The sequence below is a fragment of the Mesoplodon bidens genome (genome assembly GCF_964165515.1).
Source record: "Mesoplodon bidens genome assembly, chromosome: 9".
In the NCBI taxonomy this organism is placed as follows: domain Eukaryota; kingdom Metazoa; phylum Chordata; class Mammalia; order Artiodactyla; family Ziphiidae; genus Mesoplodon; species Mesoplodon bidens.
In genome coordinates, this window is record NC_138166.1 from 40,784,611 (window position 1) to 40,799,141 (window position 14,531).

The window sequence follows — 14,531 nt, forward strand, 5'->3', positions numbered from 1 at the left end:
AAGAGGTGTATGGATCATCTCACACCACCTAGATTTTTTTACCCCTATCTGTTGCTCATCTCTCCATGCCCTCTGCCATGTTGACCACCACACTGTACTTCCTGGTGTTCCAAGAGCAACTTCGAGGACACCATAAAGAAGATTCCACTTGTGAGCAGAAGGTCATAGAGCTTTTCACTGGTCGGACACTGAGAGTTGTCATTCTTGACACGGAAAGCCTCAGTGGAAAGAGACCACATCCTCAACCTTCCTGTGAAGGAAGAGGAATGAGAAACCACTCTGCAGCAAGCATGAGCCATTTATTATGGAAAAGGAAAGATGACTCAGAGAATGAAGCTAAGAGTCCAGAGGAAGGAGCCAAAAGCCTCAGAAACCCATTTCCAGGAAGCAGAACTGGACCTAGCTGGAAGTGTTGATATATGTCTAATGCGATTTCAGAATTTCTTGGCACTAGGGACCGTTTGCCTCCTGTGATGCCTCCTCATCACCTCCCCCACACCACAGTGAACAGGAGCGTCTACTGTGACCATTCTATCCCTGTCCCACCACTGTATGTTGGGTATGTGAAGGGCAATTGACTTGTCTCTTTAGTGCACAGGTCTCCGGACTGAAAGGAAACATACTTGCTTCATCCTGATTTGGATATCAAGATTCTAGACCTCAAGCCTGAGCGTAAACTTATAATGGGATGAAACTTTGGGAATTTGGAGGAAGGAGGAAGTTTATTTCGTAGTTGGTGTTAATTCAACCTGGAGGCCATTAGACTCAGGTGGCCTAAGCTTTTGGCAGCCTATGCAAGGGAACCAAAGCCTCAGCCTGTAAATCCCGTGAGGTAAAGTCATGGAAACCAAGGACAACTAATCACAAACAGCCGACTAGTCTTTTCAAAATAAGACAAACACTTAAGCTACAGTCCATCAAATAATGCCGTTGGTTTGTTTCCTCACCTCTTCTGTAAAAGCCTTTCCTCTAGCTCCTGTCAGTGAGGACTTCTAACTACTTCCTATTTGGTGCTGCCCAATTCAAATAGATTTTTGCTCAAATAAACTCTTACAATTTTTAATATGCTTCAGTTTACCTTTTAACATTGGCGAGGTTATGGTTATTATGGGTTTCTTATGGCTATACTGGATGAAGAGAAGGCAATTAAAAGGTTGTTGCAACTCTAATATTTTAAAAACATGTACTCTTCTCCACATTAGGAAATGTCAGTTGAGTCAGATAGAAGTGGATGGATTCAAAAGATATATAGGAGGCAGACTTCCCTGGTGGTGCAGTGGATAAGACTCCATGCTCCCAATGCAGGGGGCCCAGGTTCAATCCCTGGTCAGGGAACTAGATCCCACGTGCATGCCACAACTAAGGAGCCTGCCTGCCGCAACTAAGACCCAGTGCAACCAGATAAGTAAATAAATATTAAAAATGATATATAGGAGGAAAAGTTTTAAAATTTTGAAGACTGCTTCAAGGTAAGTGTTGAAAGAAAAGCAACATTTTAGGATGACTCTATTTTAAACTTTATACCTTGCAAAAACTAAGTGGATGATGATGCCATTCACTGAGATATGGCAGGAAGAAGAAAGTCGTGGAGGAAAATGCAAGTTCAATTTTAGATACCGAGCTTAAGGTGCTTATGGAACATCCAAGCAAAGATATCCAGGACATGATTACATACTGTTAAAACACAAGACAACAGGCCCAAGACTGAGTTACTTCTGCAAAGCCCTCGTCACCAAACAGAGACTTAATTACTGTTTTGGCTCTCCCAGAAATGGGATCTTAAATAAACCAGTCAACTAGGAATCTCCCGATCAGCACTTGTTAGGTAGTCTTCCTGAGAGACCCCTGCAATCCCCTAAAGGAGAGTAACCTTGCAATAACCAACGCATTTTTTGTCTGGTATAAATTTCCTTGTTCCTACTACCTTATGCCTATAAAAGTCTTTCATTTTGTACAGCTTCGCTTTCTATCTGCTAGATTGGATGCTGCCAGAGTCTAATCACTTTTCACTCAGACTTTTAAAATTTTTAATATATCTCAGTTTATCTTTCAGTACACTGGATAAATCTCAGGAGAGATCTGAGCTACAGATACAGATTTTTGACCAAACTCTTATGTATAGTAACTGAAACCATGGGAATGGTTAATAAAGCCTAGAGGTAGTGCATAGCATAAGAGAATCAAGACTAAAATGGAAGCCTGATAAACACTAGAACTTAAGAGTAAGGCAGAAAAAGACATCATGGAGGCAAAAGTGCTTTATGAAAGTGAAAGCAGAGGTAGAGGGAACACTAAATAGAAGGAGAAATAAATTTTCCTGTACCTCTCCCAATTTTATTCTCTTATTACCATGGATAGTTTATCTTATAGTTTCTACTTTCTTCATGAAACAAAAGTCGTCATTGTATTTTAACAATAAAGAGAATGGGGGTGGGGAGAATGAGGAAAGAAGAGATAATTTGACAGAGAGAACCAGAAACAGCCAGTCAATCAGGAAATAGAAAAGGATAGCTGGAGAGCACTTGATAGTCAAGTCTGGGGGCCATGAATGTATAGTTTCACCCTTCTGCCATGGAGAGTAAGAAATGTTGATTACATTTAGCAATAGGCAGCTCACTGTAAAGTTGCAAAGGCCATTTCAGTGGATCGATGAGGGCAGATACCACGCTTATGAGAACGTGCTCTGGAAACTGAATTTCAGGCTTCATAATCTAGTTCTAAACTGCCCACTTGTGTGACCTTAAGCAAAAAATTTTAACCTTATGTTCCTTTAGTTTTTTCATATGTACAATGAAGATAAAACGATACCAACTATGGAGCTGTAAGGATTAAATGAATAAGTACGTGTACAGAGATTCAAATAGGGTTGGGCATGCAGCAAGGATTCAAAAGTGTTAACTATTTATATTAGTATTGTTATTAAATTTAATATTAGTTTTAGTATGGAATTAGTATTTTTAATATTATTTGTTTGAAAAGATTGCTTAAAGTAATAAGCTATGAAATCCAACCTCGGAAAGACAGGAGGTTACTAGGAAGAGCAGCCAATGATTTGAGGCAAAGGAAAGGTTCAGTGCACATGGGGATCAGTCCTGAAGCTCAAAATTAGATTAAGCTTGAATAACTGGCTGAATAACTAAGCTTGATGGAAACATGGGAAGTTACAGGCAGAGAGCTATTTATTCAAATTGATTATGTAAAAAATAAAGGGTTCCCAACTGTTGGCAATGTCCAACATATAGTCCTGGGGGTGAGTAGCTGAATGGGAGAAAAGGGAAGGATATTAGAAGTAAGATGTAAAATTCTGGATGCAGTATCTACACGAGACTGTGATCACCAAGGAGGATATTGAGATCGGTATGCATACAAACAAAAGAAGAAACATACTGACCCTCAAAAACCAAATTGGGTGGGTTTTTTTTTTAACTTAACAATGCCAAAACTTATTATGATTTTAATAATTAACACAGTCATACACTTGGATTAATGTGTTTTGCCACAAGAGGTGCTTCATAAATATTTGATGGATTCTAAATTTTTAATTAATTTCCTCCTCTCCTTAGCCTACTATGAATGCTTTTAAGTCTTTGACAGCTGTATCTCTAGACCTACCTAATAATTTACTGCAAGTTTGCTTTTATGGTCAGGAACGTCTTCTGTATAATTTCATTTACTCAGCACGTATTTATTGAACACTTATCACGTTCCAGCATTATTCCAGATGCTAGATATACACCAGAGAAGAAACCAGACAGAGCTCTGTCCTCTCAGAACTTAGGTTTCAGCAGGGGAGATAGACTCAACAACATAATAAGTAAGTGTATGACTGTTTAGAAAGTGATAAATGCTGTGAGAAAAGAACATGAAACAGAGTAAGAATCCAAATGGTGGTGGGTGGGTGAGTCTAATTTTAGAACGGGATGGTCCAGGTGAGCTTCACCAAGAAGATGCCATTTAAGCACATACTTGGAGGTTGTGCAGCATTCTAAAAACGCCAACTGATTAGATTGTCCTGCACTTTATTGATGTATTTCTTATTCCTCACTTTCTTCATTTTACATTAGGTAATCGTGATACAATCAGCAAAGGAAAATAAAGAATGGTGATTAAATGTCTCTATCAAGTAGAAATAGCTTATGTAGACCAATTCATGTGTGGGGTAACTCAAACCTCATTTTTTTCCCATTTGCCCTTCTATCAGAATCCCGAAAAAAATAATTCTTAAACTTGTAAGCTAAACAGCATTTTCAATTTTTTAATGTAAACTTTAAATAAAACCATATTGCCTTAAAGATGGATTTTATACAAATCAAAATCTAGACTCCTTCCTTTGCTGATGAGAGAACTGCTAATTTTTATAACATTTTCAGTCATTTGTTTTAAAATATCCTATCTGGAATATGCAGTGAAAAGCAAACACTTTTGTTCCTTGTTTTCCTGGGGTTTACTGTTTGGTTTGTTTCAGAGTTACATATGAATACCAGATAGTATTTAGAAATTGAAAACCACCGTGATGCACACTGAAAAGGTTGTAGTATTTCTAACAAGAAGGAAAGAAAGAATATAATTAAAAAACTTAAAATTTTGACAAGAAACACACATATATTCTTACTAGCTTAAGTAATGTTGTCATGAAGTATTAATTGCATACTTCCTGGTTCTGAATCTAATTTTAGCTAATTTAGAAAGATTAGAAACAAATCCAGATATCTTTGATGTCTGCCCAATAGCATTATTTTCCTTTTCTTTTTATTTATAGCTCTTCTTTTGTTCTACTCCCTTGTGAGTTCAAATTATACATGCATGAATAGCCTTTTTTCTATAAAAATAAGATCACAGCATCCACAATGTTCTGCAGCTTCTTCTCTTTACTTTCAATTCAGACAAACTTCCTTCAGCTATCTAAGAAGTTACTTGGTAAATAACATGCAAAGGCTAAAAAAATGTTCATACTGTGCAAATTCATGTACCTCAAAAAGATGTCCCCCCTCACTTCACAAACCCAATGTCTATCAAAAGCACAGGCCTGATTATCATTTTTTATTAATACATTAAATTGACATTAAAAACTCTGAAAGATGCATGTGAGTATACCACTTTTTAAAGTGGGCACACGTCATACCCTTTTGGTACTTCGAGATTTCACTTGCTCATTTGTGAGAGGATGTTCATTATAGCATTGTTTATAACATAGAAACAATGTAAGGTCTAGCCACCAAGTCCTATTTAAATAATGATACACTCATACAATGGAACAGTATAAAGTTATTTAAGTAAAGCAGATATTTGTGCTCTAGATCTCAAAACTTTGTTACATATTGTTAAGTAAAATCTATTCACCAATGTTCATTATCACCTAGGTTTCTTATGGCTTCAGTTTTCTTTCTAACTTTGAGAACAAGTAGAAATACAGCTTTTCTCCCCCAAAGAACTAGCATTTGGCCCAATGCCACATAGAGATATTTGAAGTCTAACTTTATTATGTGCTAAATTCTCATTGAAATTGAGTCTATTTTTTTAAATTTATTTATTTTTTATACAGCAGGTTCTTATTAGTTACTTATTTTATACATATTAGTGTATACATGTCAATCCCAATTGCCCAATTCATCCCACCACCACCACCACCACCACCCCGCTAATCCCCCTTGGTGTCCACGTTTGTTCTCTACATCTGTGTCTCTATTTCTGCCTTTCAAACCAGTTCATCTGTACCATTTTTCTACATTCCACACATGTGTTAATATACGATATTTTTCTCTTTCTGACTTACTTCACTCTGTATGACAGTCTCTAGGTCCATCCACGTCTCTACAAATGACCCAATTTTGTTCTTTTTATGGCTGAGTAATATTCCATTTTATATATGTGCCACATCTTCTTTGTCTGTCCTTTGGCATTTAGGTTGCTTCCATGACCTAGTTATTGTAAATAGAGCTGCAATGAACATTCGGGTGCATGTGTCTTTTTGAATTACGGTTTTCTCTGGGTATATGCCCAGTAGTGGGATTGCTGGGTTGTATGGTAGTTCTATTTTTAGTTTTTTAAGGAACCTCCATACTGTTCTCCATAGTGGCTGTATCAATTTACATTCCCACCAACAGTGCAAGAGGGCTCTCTTTTCTCCACACCCTCTCCAGCATTTCTTGTGTGTAGGTTTTCTGATGATGCCCATTCTAACTGGTGTGAAGTGATACTTCACTGTAGTTTTGATTTCCAGTTCTCTGATAATTAGTGATGTTGAGCAGCTTCTCATGTGTCTCTTGGCCATCTGTATGTCTTCTATGGAGAAATGTTTATGCAGGTCTTCTGCCCATTTTTGAATTGGGTTGTTTTTTTCATATTGAGATACATGAGCTGTTTATATATTTTGGAGATAATCCTTTGTCCATTGATTCATTTGTAAATATTTTCTCCCATTGTGAGGGTTGTCATTTCATCTTGTTCATAGTTTCCTTTTGTTGTGCAAAAGCTCTTAAGTTACATTAGGTCCCATTTGTTTACTTTTGTTTTTATTTCCATTATTCTAGGAGCTGGGTCAAAAAAGATCTTGCTGTGATTTATGTCAAAGAGTGTTCTGCCTATGTTTTCCTCTAAGAGTTTTATAGTGTCCGGTCTGACATTTAGATCTTTAATCCATTTTGAGTTTATTTTTATGTATGTTGTTAGGGACTGTTCTAATTTTATTCTTCTATGTGTAGCTGTATAGTTTTCCCAGCACCACTTACTGAACACACTATCTTTTCTCCATTGTATATCCTTGCTTCCTTTGTCATAGATTAGTTGACCATAGGTGCGTGGGTTTATCTGTGGGCTTTCTATCTTGCTCCATTGATCTATATTTCTGCTTTATGCCAGTATCATATTGTCTTGATTATTGTAGCTTTGTAGTGTAGCCTACAGTCAGGGAATCTGATTCTTCCAGCTCCATTTTTTTCACTCAAGACCACTTGGGCTATATGGAGTCTTTTCTGTCTCCATACAAATTTTAAGATTTTTTGTTCTAGTTCTGTAAAAAATGCCATTGGTAATTTGATAGGGATTGCATTAAATCTATAGATTGCTTTGGGTAGTATAGTCATTTTCACAATATTGATTCTTCCAACACAATAGCATGGTATATCTCTCCATCTGTTTGTGTCATCTTTGATTGCTTTCATCAGTGTCTTATAGTTTTCTGAGTACAGGTCTCTTACCTCCTTAGGTAGGTTTATCCTAAGTATTTTATTCTTGTCCTTGCAATGGTGAATGGGATTGTTTCCTTAATTTCTCTTTCTGATCTTTCGTTGTTAGTGTATAGGAATGCAAGAGATTTCTGTGCATTTATTTTATATCCTGCTACTTTACCAAATTCATTGATTAGCTCTAGTAGTTTTCTGGTGGCATTTTTAGGATTCTCTATGTATAGTATCATGTCATGTGCAAAGAGTGACAGTTTTTCTTCTTTTCCAACTTGGATTCCTTTTATTTCTTTTTCTTCTCTGATTGCCACTGCTAGGACTTCCAAAATTATGTTGAATAATAGTGGCGAGACTGGACATCCTTGCCTTGTTCCTGATCTTAGAGGAAATGGTTTCAGTTTTTCACCATTGAGAATGATGTTTGCTGGGGGTTTGTTGTATATGGCCTTTATTATGTTGAGGTAGGTTCCCTCTATGCTCACTTTCTGGAGAGTTTTTATCATAAATGGGTGTTGAATTTTGTCAGAAGCTTTTTCTGCATTTATTGAGATAATTATATGCTTTTTATTCTTCAGTTTGTTAACATGGTGTACCACATTGATTGATTTGCGTATACTGAAGAATCCTTGCATCCCTGAGATAAATCCCACTTGATCATGGTGTATGATCCTTTTAATGTGTTGTTGGATTCTGTTTGCTAGTATTTTGTTGAGGATTTTTGCATCTATATTCATCAGTGATATTGGTCTGTAATTTTCCTTTTTTGTAGTATATCCTTATGTGGTTTTGGTATCAGGGTGATGGTGGCCTCATAGAATGAGTTTGGGAGGGTGCCTTCCTCTGCAATTTTTTGGAAGAGCTTGAGAGGATGGGTGTTAGCTCTTCTCTAAATGTTTGATAGAATTCACCTATGAAGCAATCTGGTCCTGGACTTTTGTTTGCTGGAAGACTTAAACACAGTTCCAATTACATTACATGTGATTGGTCTGTTCATATTTTCTATTTCTTCCAGGTTCAGCCTTGAAAGGTTATACCTTTCTACTAATTTGTCCATTTCTTCAGGTTGTCCATTTTATTGGCATAGAGTTGCTTGCATCTCTTATGATGCTTTGTATTTCTGAGGTGTCTGTTGTAACTCCTCCTTTTTATTGATTTGAGTCTTCTCCCTCCTTTTCTTGATAAGTCTGCTAAAGGTTTATCAATTTTGTTCATCTTCTCAAAGAACCAGCTTTTAGTTTTAGTGATCTTTGCCACTGTTTTCTTTGCTTCTATTTCATTTATTTCTGTACTGATCTTTATGATTTCTTTCCTTCTACTAACTTTAGGTTTTGTTTGTTCTTCTTTCTCTAGTTCCTTTAGCTGTAAGATTAGATTGTCTGAGATTTTTCTTGTTTCTTGAGGTAAGAATGTGTTGCTATAAACTTCCCTCCTAGAAATACTTTTGCTGCACCCCATAGGTTTTGGATCATTGTGTTTTCGTTGTCATTGGTCTCTAGGTACTTTCTGATTTCCTCTTTGATTTCTTCAGTGATCTCTTGGTTATTTAGTAACGTATTGTTTAGTCTCGACGTGTTTGTGTTTTTTACGGTTTTTTCCCTGTAATTTATTTCTAATCTCATAGCACTGTGGTCAGAAAAGATGCTTGATATGATTTCAATTTTCTTAAATTTACTGAGGCTTGATTTGTGACCCAAGGTGTGATCTACCCTGGAGAATGTTCTTTGTGCGCTTGAGAAGAAAGTGTAACGTGCTGTTTTCGGATGGCATGTCCTATAAATATCAATTCAGTCTATCTGGTCTATTGTGTCATTTAAAGCTTTTGTTTCCTTGTTAATTTTCTGTCTGGATGATCTGTCCATTGGTATAACTGAGCTGTTAAAGTCCCCCACTATTGTGCTACTGTCGATTTTCCTCTTTTACAGCTGTTATCATTTGCCTTATGTATTGAGGTGCTCCTATGTTTGAGGCATATATATTTATAATTGTTATGTCTTCTTCTTGGATTGATCCCTTGATCATTATGCAGTGTCCTTCCTTGTCCCTCGTAACATTCTTTATTTTAAAGTCTATTTTATCTGATATGAGTATTGCTACTCCAGCTTTCTTTTGATTTCCATTTGCATGGAATATCTTTTTCCATCCCCTCACTTTCAGTCTGTATGTGTCCCTAGGTCTGAAGTGGGTCTCTTGTAGACAGCATATAGATCAGTCTGGTTTTTGTATCCATTCAGCAAGCCTGTGTCTTTCGGTTGGAGCATTTAATCCATTCATGTTTAAGGTAATTATCAATATGTATGTTCCTATGACCATTTTCTTAATTGTTTTGGGTTTGTTTTTGTAGGTCCTTTTCTTCTCTTGTGTTTCCCACTTAGAGAAGTTCCTTTAACATTTGTTACAGAGCTGGTTTGGTGGTTCTGAATTCTCTTAGCTTTTGCTTATCTGTAAAGCTTTTGATTTCCAGTGGAATCTGAATGAGATCCTTGCTGGGTAGAGTAATCTTGGTTGTAGGTTCTTCCCTTTCATCACTTTAAATATATCAGGCCACTACCTTCTGGCTTGTAGAGTTTCTACTGAGAAATCAGCTGTTAACCTTATGGGAGTTTCCTTGTGTATTATTTGTTGTTTTTCCCTTGTTGGTTTTAATAATTTTGCTTTGTCTTTAATTTTTGTCAACTTGATTACTATGTGTCTGGGCATGTTTCTCCTTGGGTTTATCTTGTATGGGAGTCTCTGCACTTCCTGGACTTGGGTGGCTATTTCCTTTCCCATGTTAGGGAAGTTTTCGACTATAATCTCTTCAAATACTTTCTCAGGTCCTTTCTCTCTCTCTTCTCCTTCTGGGACCCCTATAATGTGAATGTTGGTGCATTTAATGTTTTCCCAGAGGTCTCTTAGGCTGTCTTCATTTCTTTTCATTCTGTTTTCTTTATTCTGTTCTGTGGCAGTGAGTTCCACCATTCTGTCTTTCAGGTCACTTATCCATTCTTCTACCTCAGTTATTCTGCTATTGCTTCCTTCTAGTGTATTTTTCATTTCAGTTATTGTATTGTTCATCTCTGTTTGTTTGTTCTTTAATTCTTCTAGGTGTTTGTTCTTTAACTCTTCTATGTCTTTGTTAAACATTTCTTGCATCTTCTCGATCTTTGCCTCCATTCTTTTTCCGAGGACCTGGATCATCTTCACTATCTTTATTATGAGTTGTTTTTCTGGGCGCTTGCCTATCTCCACTTCATTTAGTTGTTTTTCTGGGGTTTTATCTTGTTCCTTCGTCTGGTACATAGTCCTCTGCCTTTTCATTTTATCTATCTTCCTGTGGATGAGGTTTTTGTTCCACAGACTGCAGGATTGTAGTTCTTCTTGCTTCTGCTGTCTGCCCTCTGGTGAATGAGGCTATCTAAAAGTCTTGAGCAAGTTTCCTGATGGGAGGGACTGGTAGTGGGTAGAGCTGGTGGGCAGAGCTCAGTAAAACTTTAATCCGTTTGACTGCTGATGGGTGGGGCTGAGTTCCCTCCTTGTTGGTTATTTGGCCTGAGGTGACCCAACACTGGAGCCTACCTGGCTCTTTGGTGGGGCTAATGGCAGACCCTGGGAGGGCTCACACCAAGGAGTGCTTCACAGAACTTCTGCTGCCAGTGTCCTTGTTCCTGCAGTGAGCCACAGCCACCCCCCACCTCTACAGGAGGCCCTCCAACGCCAGCAGGTAGGTGTGGTTCAGTCTCCTATGGAGTCACTGCTCCTTCCCCCTGGGTCCTTATGCACACACTACTTTATGTGTGCCCTCCAAGAGTGGAGTCTCTGTTTCCCCCATACCTGTCAAAGTCCTGCAATCAAATTCCGCTATCCTTCAAAGTCTGATTCTCTGGGAATTCATCCCTCCGTTGCCGGACCCCGAGGTCGGGAAGCCTGACGTGGGGCTCAGAACCTTCACTCCAGTGGATGGACTTCTGTGGTGTAAGTGTTCTCCAGTTTGTCAGTCACCCACCCAGTGGTTATGGGATTTGATTTTCTTGTGATTGCATCCCTCCTACCATCTCATTGCAGCTTCCCCTTTGTCTTTGGATGTGGGGTATCTTTTTTGGTGAGTTCCAGTGTCTTCCTGGCAATGATTGTTCAGCAGTTAGTTGTGATTCTGGTGCTCTCACAAGAGTGAGCACACGTCCTTCTACTCCACCACCTTGAACCAATCTCCTTCGAGCCTATTTCTTACTACTATATTCTTTTCAATATTTCCCATCTATCCCAGAAAAACATAGAAATCTTTCAGCACTGTAACTTTTCCAAATGAACTTTAAAATCAATTTGTCATATTCTAATAAGAATGCCATTTTTTTGGTTGGGAGCTCCTTTACATTTATGAACTTGGAGAGATTTGACACATTAACAAGGAGTCTTTCAATCCAGAAACAAGCAATGTAGTTCTATTTAGTCAAGCCCTCTTTCATAAACAGAGGATTTTCAAAAAAATTTAGATTCATTATAGTTTCTTAAATTTATTTTTATAATTTATTCTCATATTCTTTAATGCATTGTTCTGTTTGTGTATGTGAATGCTATTTTGTTTGTTTGTTTGTTTTTGTGGTACGTGGGCCTCTCACTGTCGTGGCCTCTTCCGCTGCAGATCACAGGCTCCGGATGTGCAGGCTCAGCGGCCGTGGCCCACGGGCCCAGCCGCTCCGTGGCACGTAGGATCCCCCTGGACCGTGGCACAAACCCATGTCCCCTGCATCGGCAGGCAGACCCTCAACCACTGTGCCACCAGGGAAGCCCAGTGCTATGATTTTTATACCAGCTTTGTAACCTGGAGTTCTAGTGAAATATTTTTTCATATCATTTCTCATTTAAAACAATTCTTTGAATTTTTTCAGGTAAATATATCAACCGAAAATAATCAATTTGCCACTTCCTTTCCAATACTTACACTTGGACTTTCTCTGATCTTAATGATTAGAATTTATAGAGTGCTATCATATAGAGATGACAGTGAATGGCATTTCTTTTTCTAGACTTTAATAGAAGTGAAACCATCACTTTGTCACTGAGGATGACACTAATTTTTGGTTTGAAATAATTTTTTTTTAAGATCACAATTTTATTTTAATATATATTTATTTATTTTTGGCTGCATGGCAGGTGGGATCTTAATTCCCCAACCAGGGATCTAACCCATGCCCCCTGCATTGGAAGCATGGAGTCTTAACCACTGGACCACCAGGGAAGTCCTCAAATAATCTTTTTTTTAATTGTGTGTGTGTGTGTGTTTTTAAAATAAGGAATGAATATGAATTTTATCAATTGTCTTTTTAGCATCCCTGGAGGTGAATATGGTTTTCCCATTAACTTGATAAATAGTAAATTATAGATTTACTAATAAGGAGCTGTCATTACTTTATATGAATTTTACTTGGACATAATATTTACTTCTTTTTTTTTTTTTTTTGCGGTACGTGAGCCCCTCACTGTTGTGGTCTCTCCCACCGCGGAGCACAGGCTCCGGACACGCAGGCTCAGCGGCCACGGCTCACGGGCCCAGCCGCTCCGCAGCATGTGGGATCCTCCCGGACCAGGACACGAACCCGTGTCCCCCGCATCAGCAGGCGGACTCTCAACCACTGCGCCACCAGGGAAGCCCAATATTTACTTCTTTAATTTAATGTGACTATTTTGTTATTTAGGATTCTGCAATGACATTTGTAAATGAGTCTGTTTTCTAGTTTTCCTTTATTGTATATTTGTCATATTTTTATAATAATGTTATGCTGCCTATTAAAAAGGACAAATTTTTCTTCCTTCTCTGTGCTTTGAAACATCTTAAAAGCATCAGAGATATGTTAAATATTTTATAAAATTCAACAAGTCATCCTGGTCTGGAAACTTAAAGAAAGTAACCGACAATTTTATGTCTGTGTTAATTGGTCTGCTAAACGTTTATGTCTCTTCTTGTGTAAGCTTCAGTAACACAACATTCTATGGATTTATTATAGGTTTAAAAAAAATTAATTTACCTAGAGTTAAGCCAAATCACCTCTTTGATTTGGTGGCAAACATTTTGTAACTATAGAAGTCCATGCTTTGCACAGTACTGTGTAAACAGAAATTAAGTATGGGAGCTCTGCAAAATAGGACATGGTTTCAATATATACACATCTCAGGTAACAGAGTGCAGGGGAAAGTAAGGAAGGACTGTACAGAAAAAATTTCCCTGCTCTCATTTTTTACTTTGTACAATTGGGGTTTTTTTCCTTTTCTTGATTAGGTTGCTTCTTCCCCAAAGAATGAGTTTCTAAATTATGTATTAATTAAACCATTTTCATACTTGTTATTGATAGATGTTCATGTTTATCTTTTCTATTTCTTCCTTCTGTTTATTTTTTTTTTACTTTCTTAATTATAATGTTTAATTTTACTTCATTCTCTCTTCTTTAAGAAAGGCATAAGACTTGAAGTTTTCCCCCATGTGTTACAATGTCACATTGATTTTGGGTTTGTTTTCTTTTCTTTTTTTTTTTCTGGAGCAGAGAAAGGTTTATTGTGCAGGGCCATACAAGGAGATGGGTGGCTCATGCCCCATAAAAACCTGAAGCTCCCACATTAGTTTTTAATATTCAGGGTTTTCACTCTTATTATATACTTGCTCCACCACAGATTCAGATTAGATTCCACTTTGATCCAAAGCTGTTTACTTCTTTTGTGTGTGGATACTCTTCCTGTCTGACTCTTTAAGCTCATACATATATACTGGTGCTCTGCAAGCACGTCTACAAAGCTTACTACTACTACTACTATTAATTATTTCAACCTAACACACAGCTAAGAAGTGTGGCATGTCATTATCTGAAAATCTCAGTTCAAAGTAAGGCACTGTTTGATACCACCCAAGTGTATCAATTACTTTCAGAGAACCCACATTACCTTGTGACCTCTGGTGGCTTATGCCTGTCTAACTGTGCCTTCTTCTCTTGATTGGGTTCAGATCAAGAGAAGTATGACAGGTATTTTGATAAAAGTTGTGGATATCTTTTACATACATGGATGATGCTATCTTCTCCTCCATTTACATTGCTTTGCAGTTTTCCCTTATACTTAGAACAATGAGGTATGAATGCCATTATTCTACCATCTTCAAAAATCTTTAATTCTGATAGTTTAATATTATTGGGTAGGAACAAACTTAAAGAGATTACCTTATCTGTTTATAGATGAAGAATTCATTCAAAATGTCTGAATAAAATACTTTTCACTCTTTCCTGAACTATAAGGATAAACTGTATTACCATACCCATTCAAAAGCAAAGTCACATTTTTTAAATACTACATTTAGAGTGGAAATCATAAAAGATAGCAACAATGGTA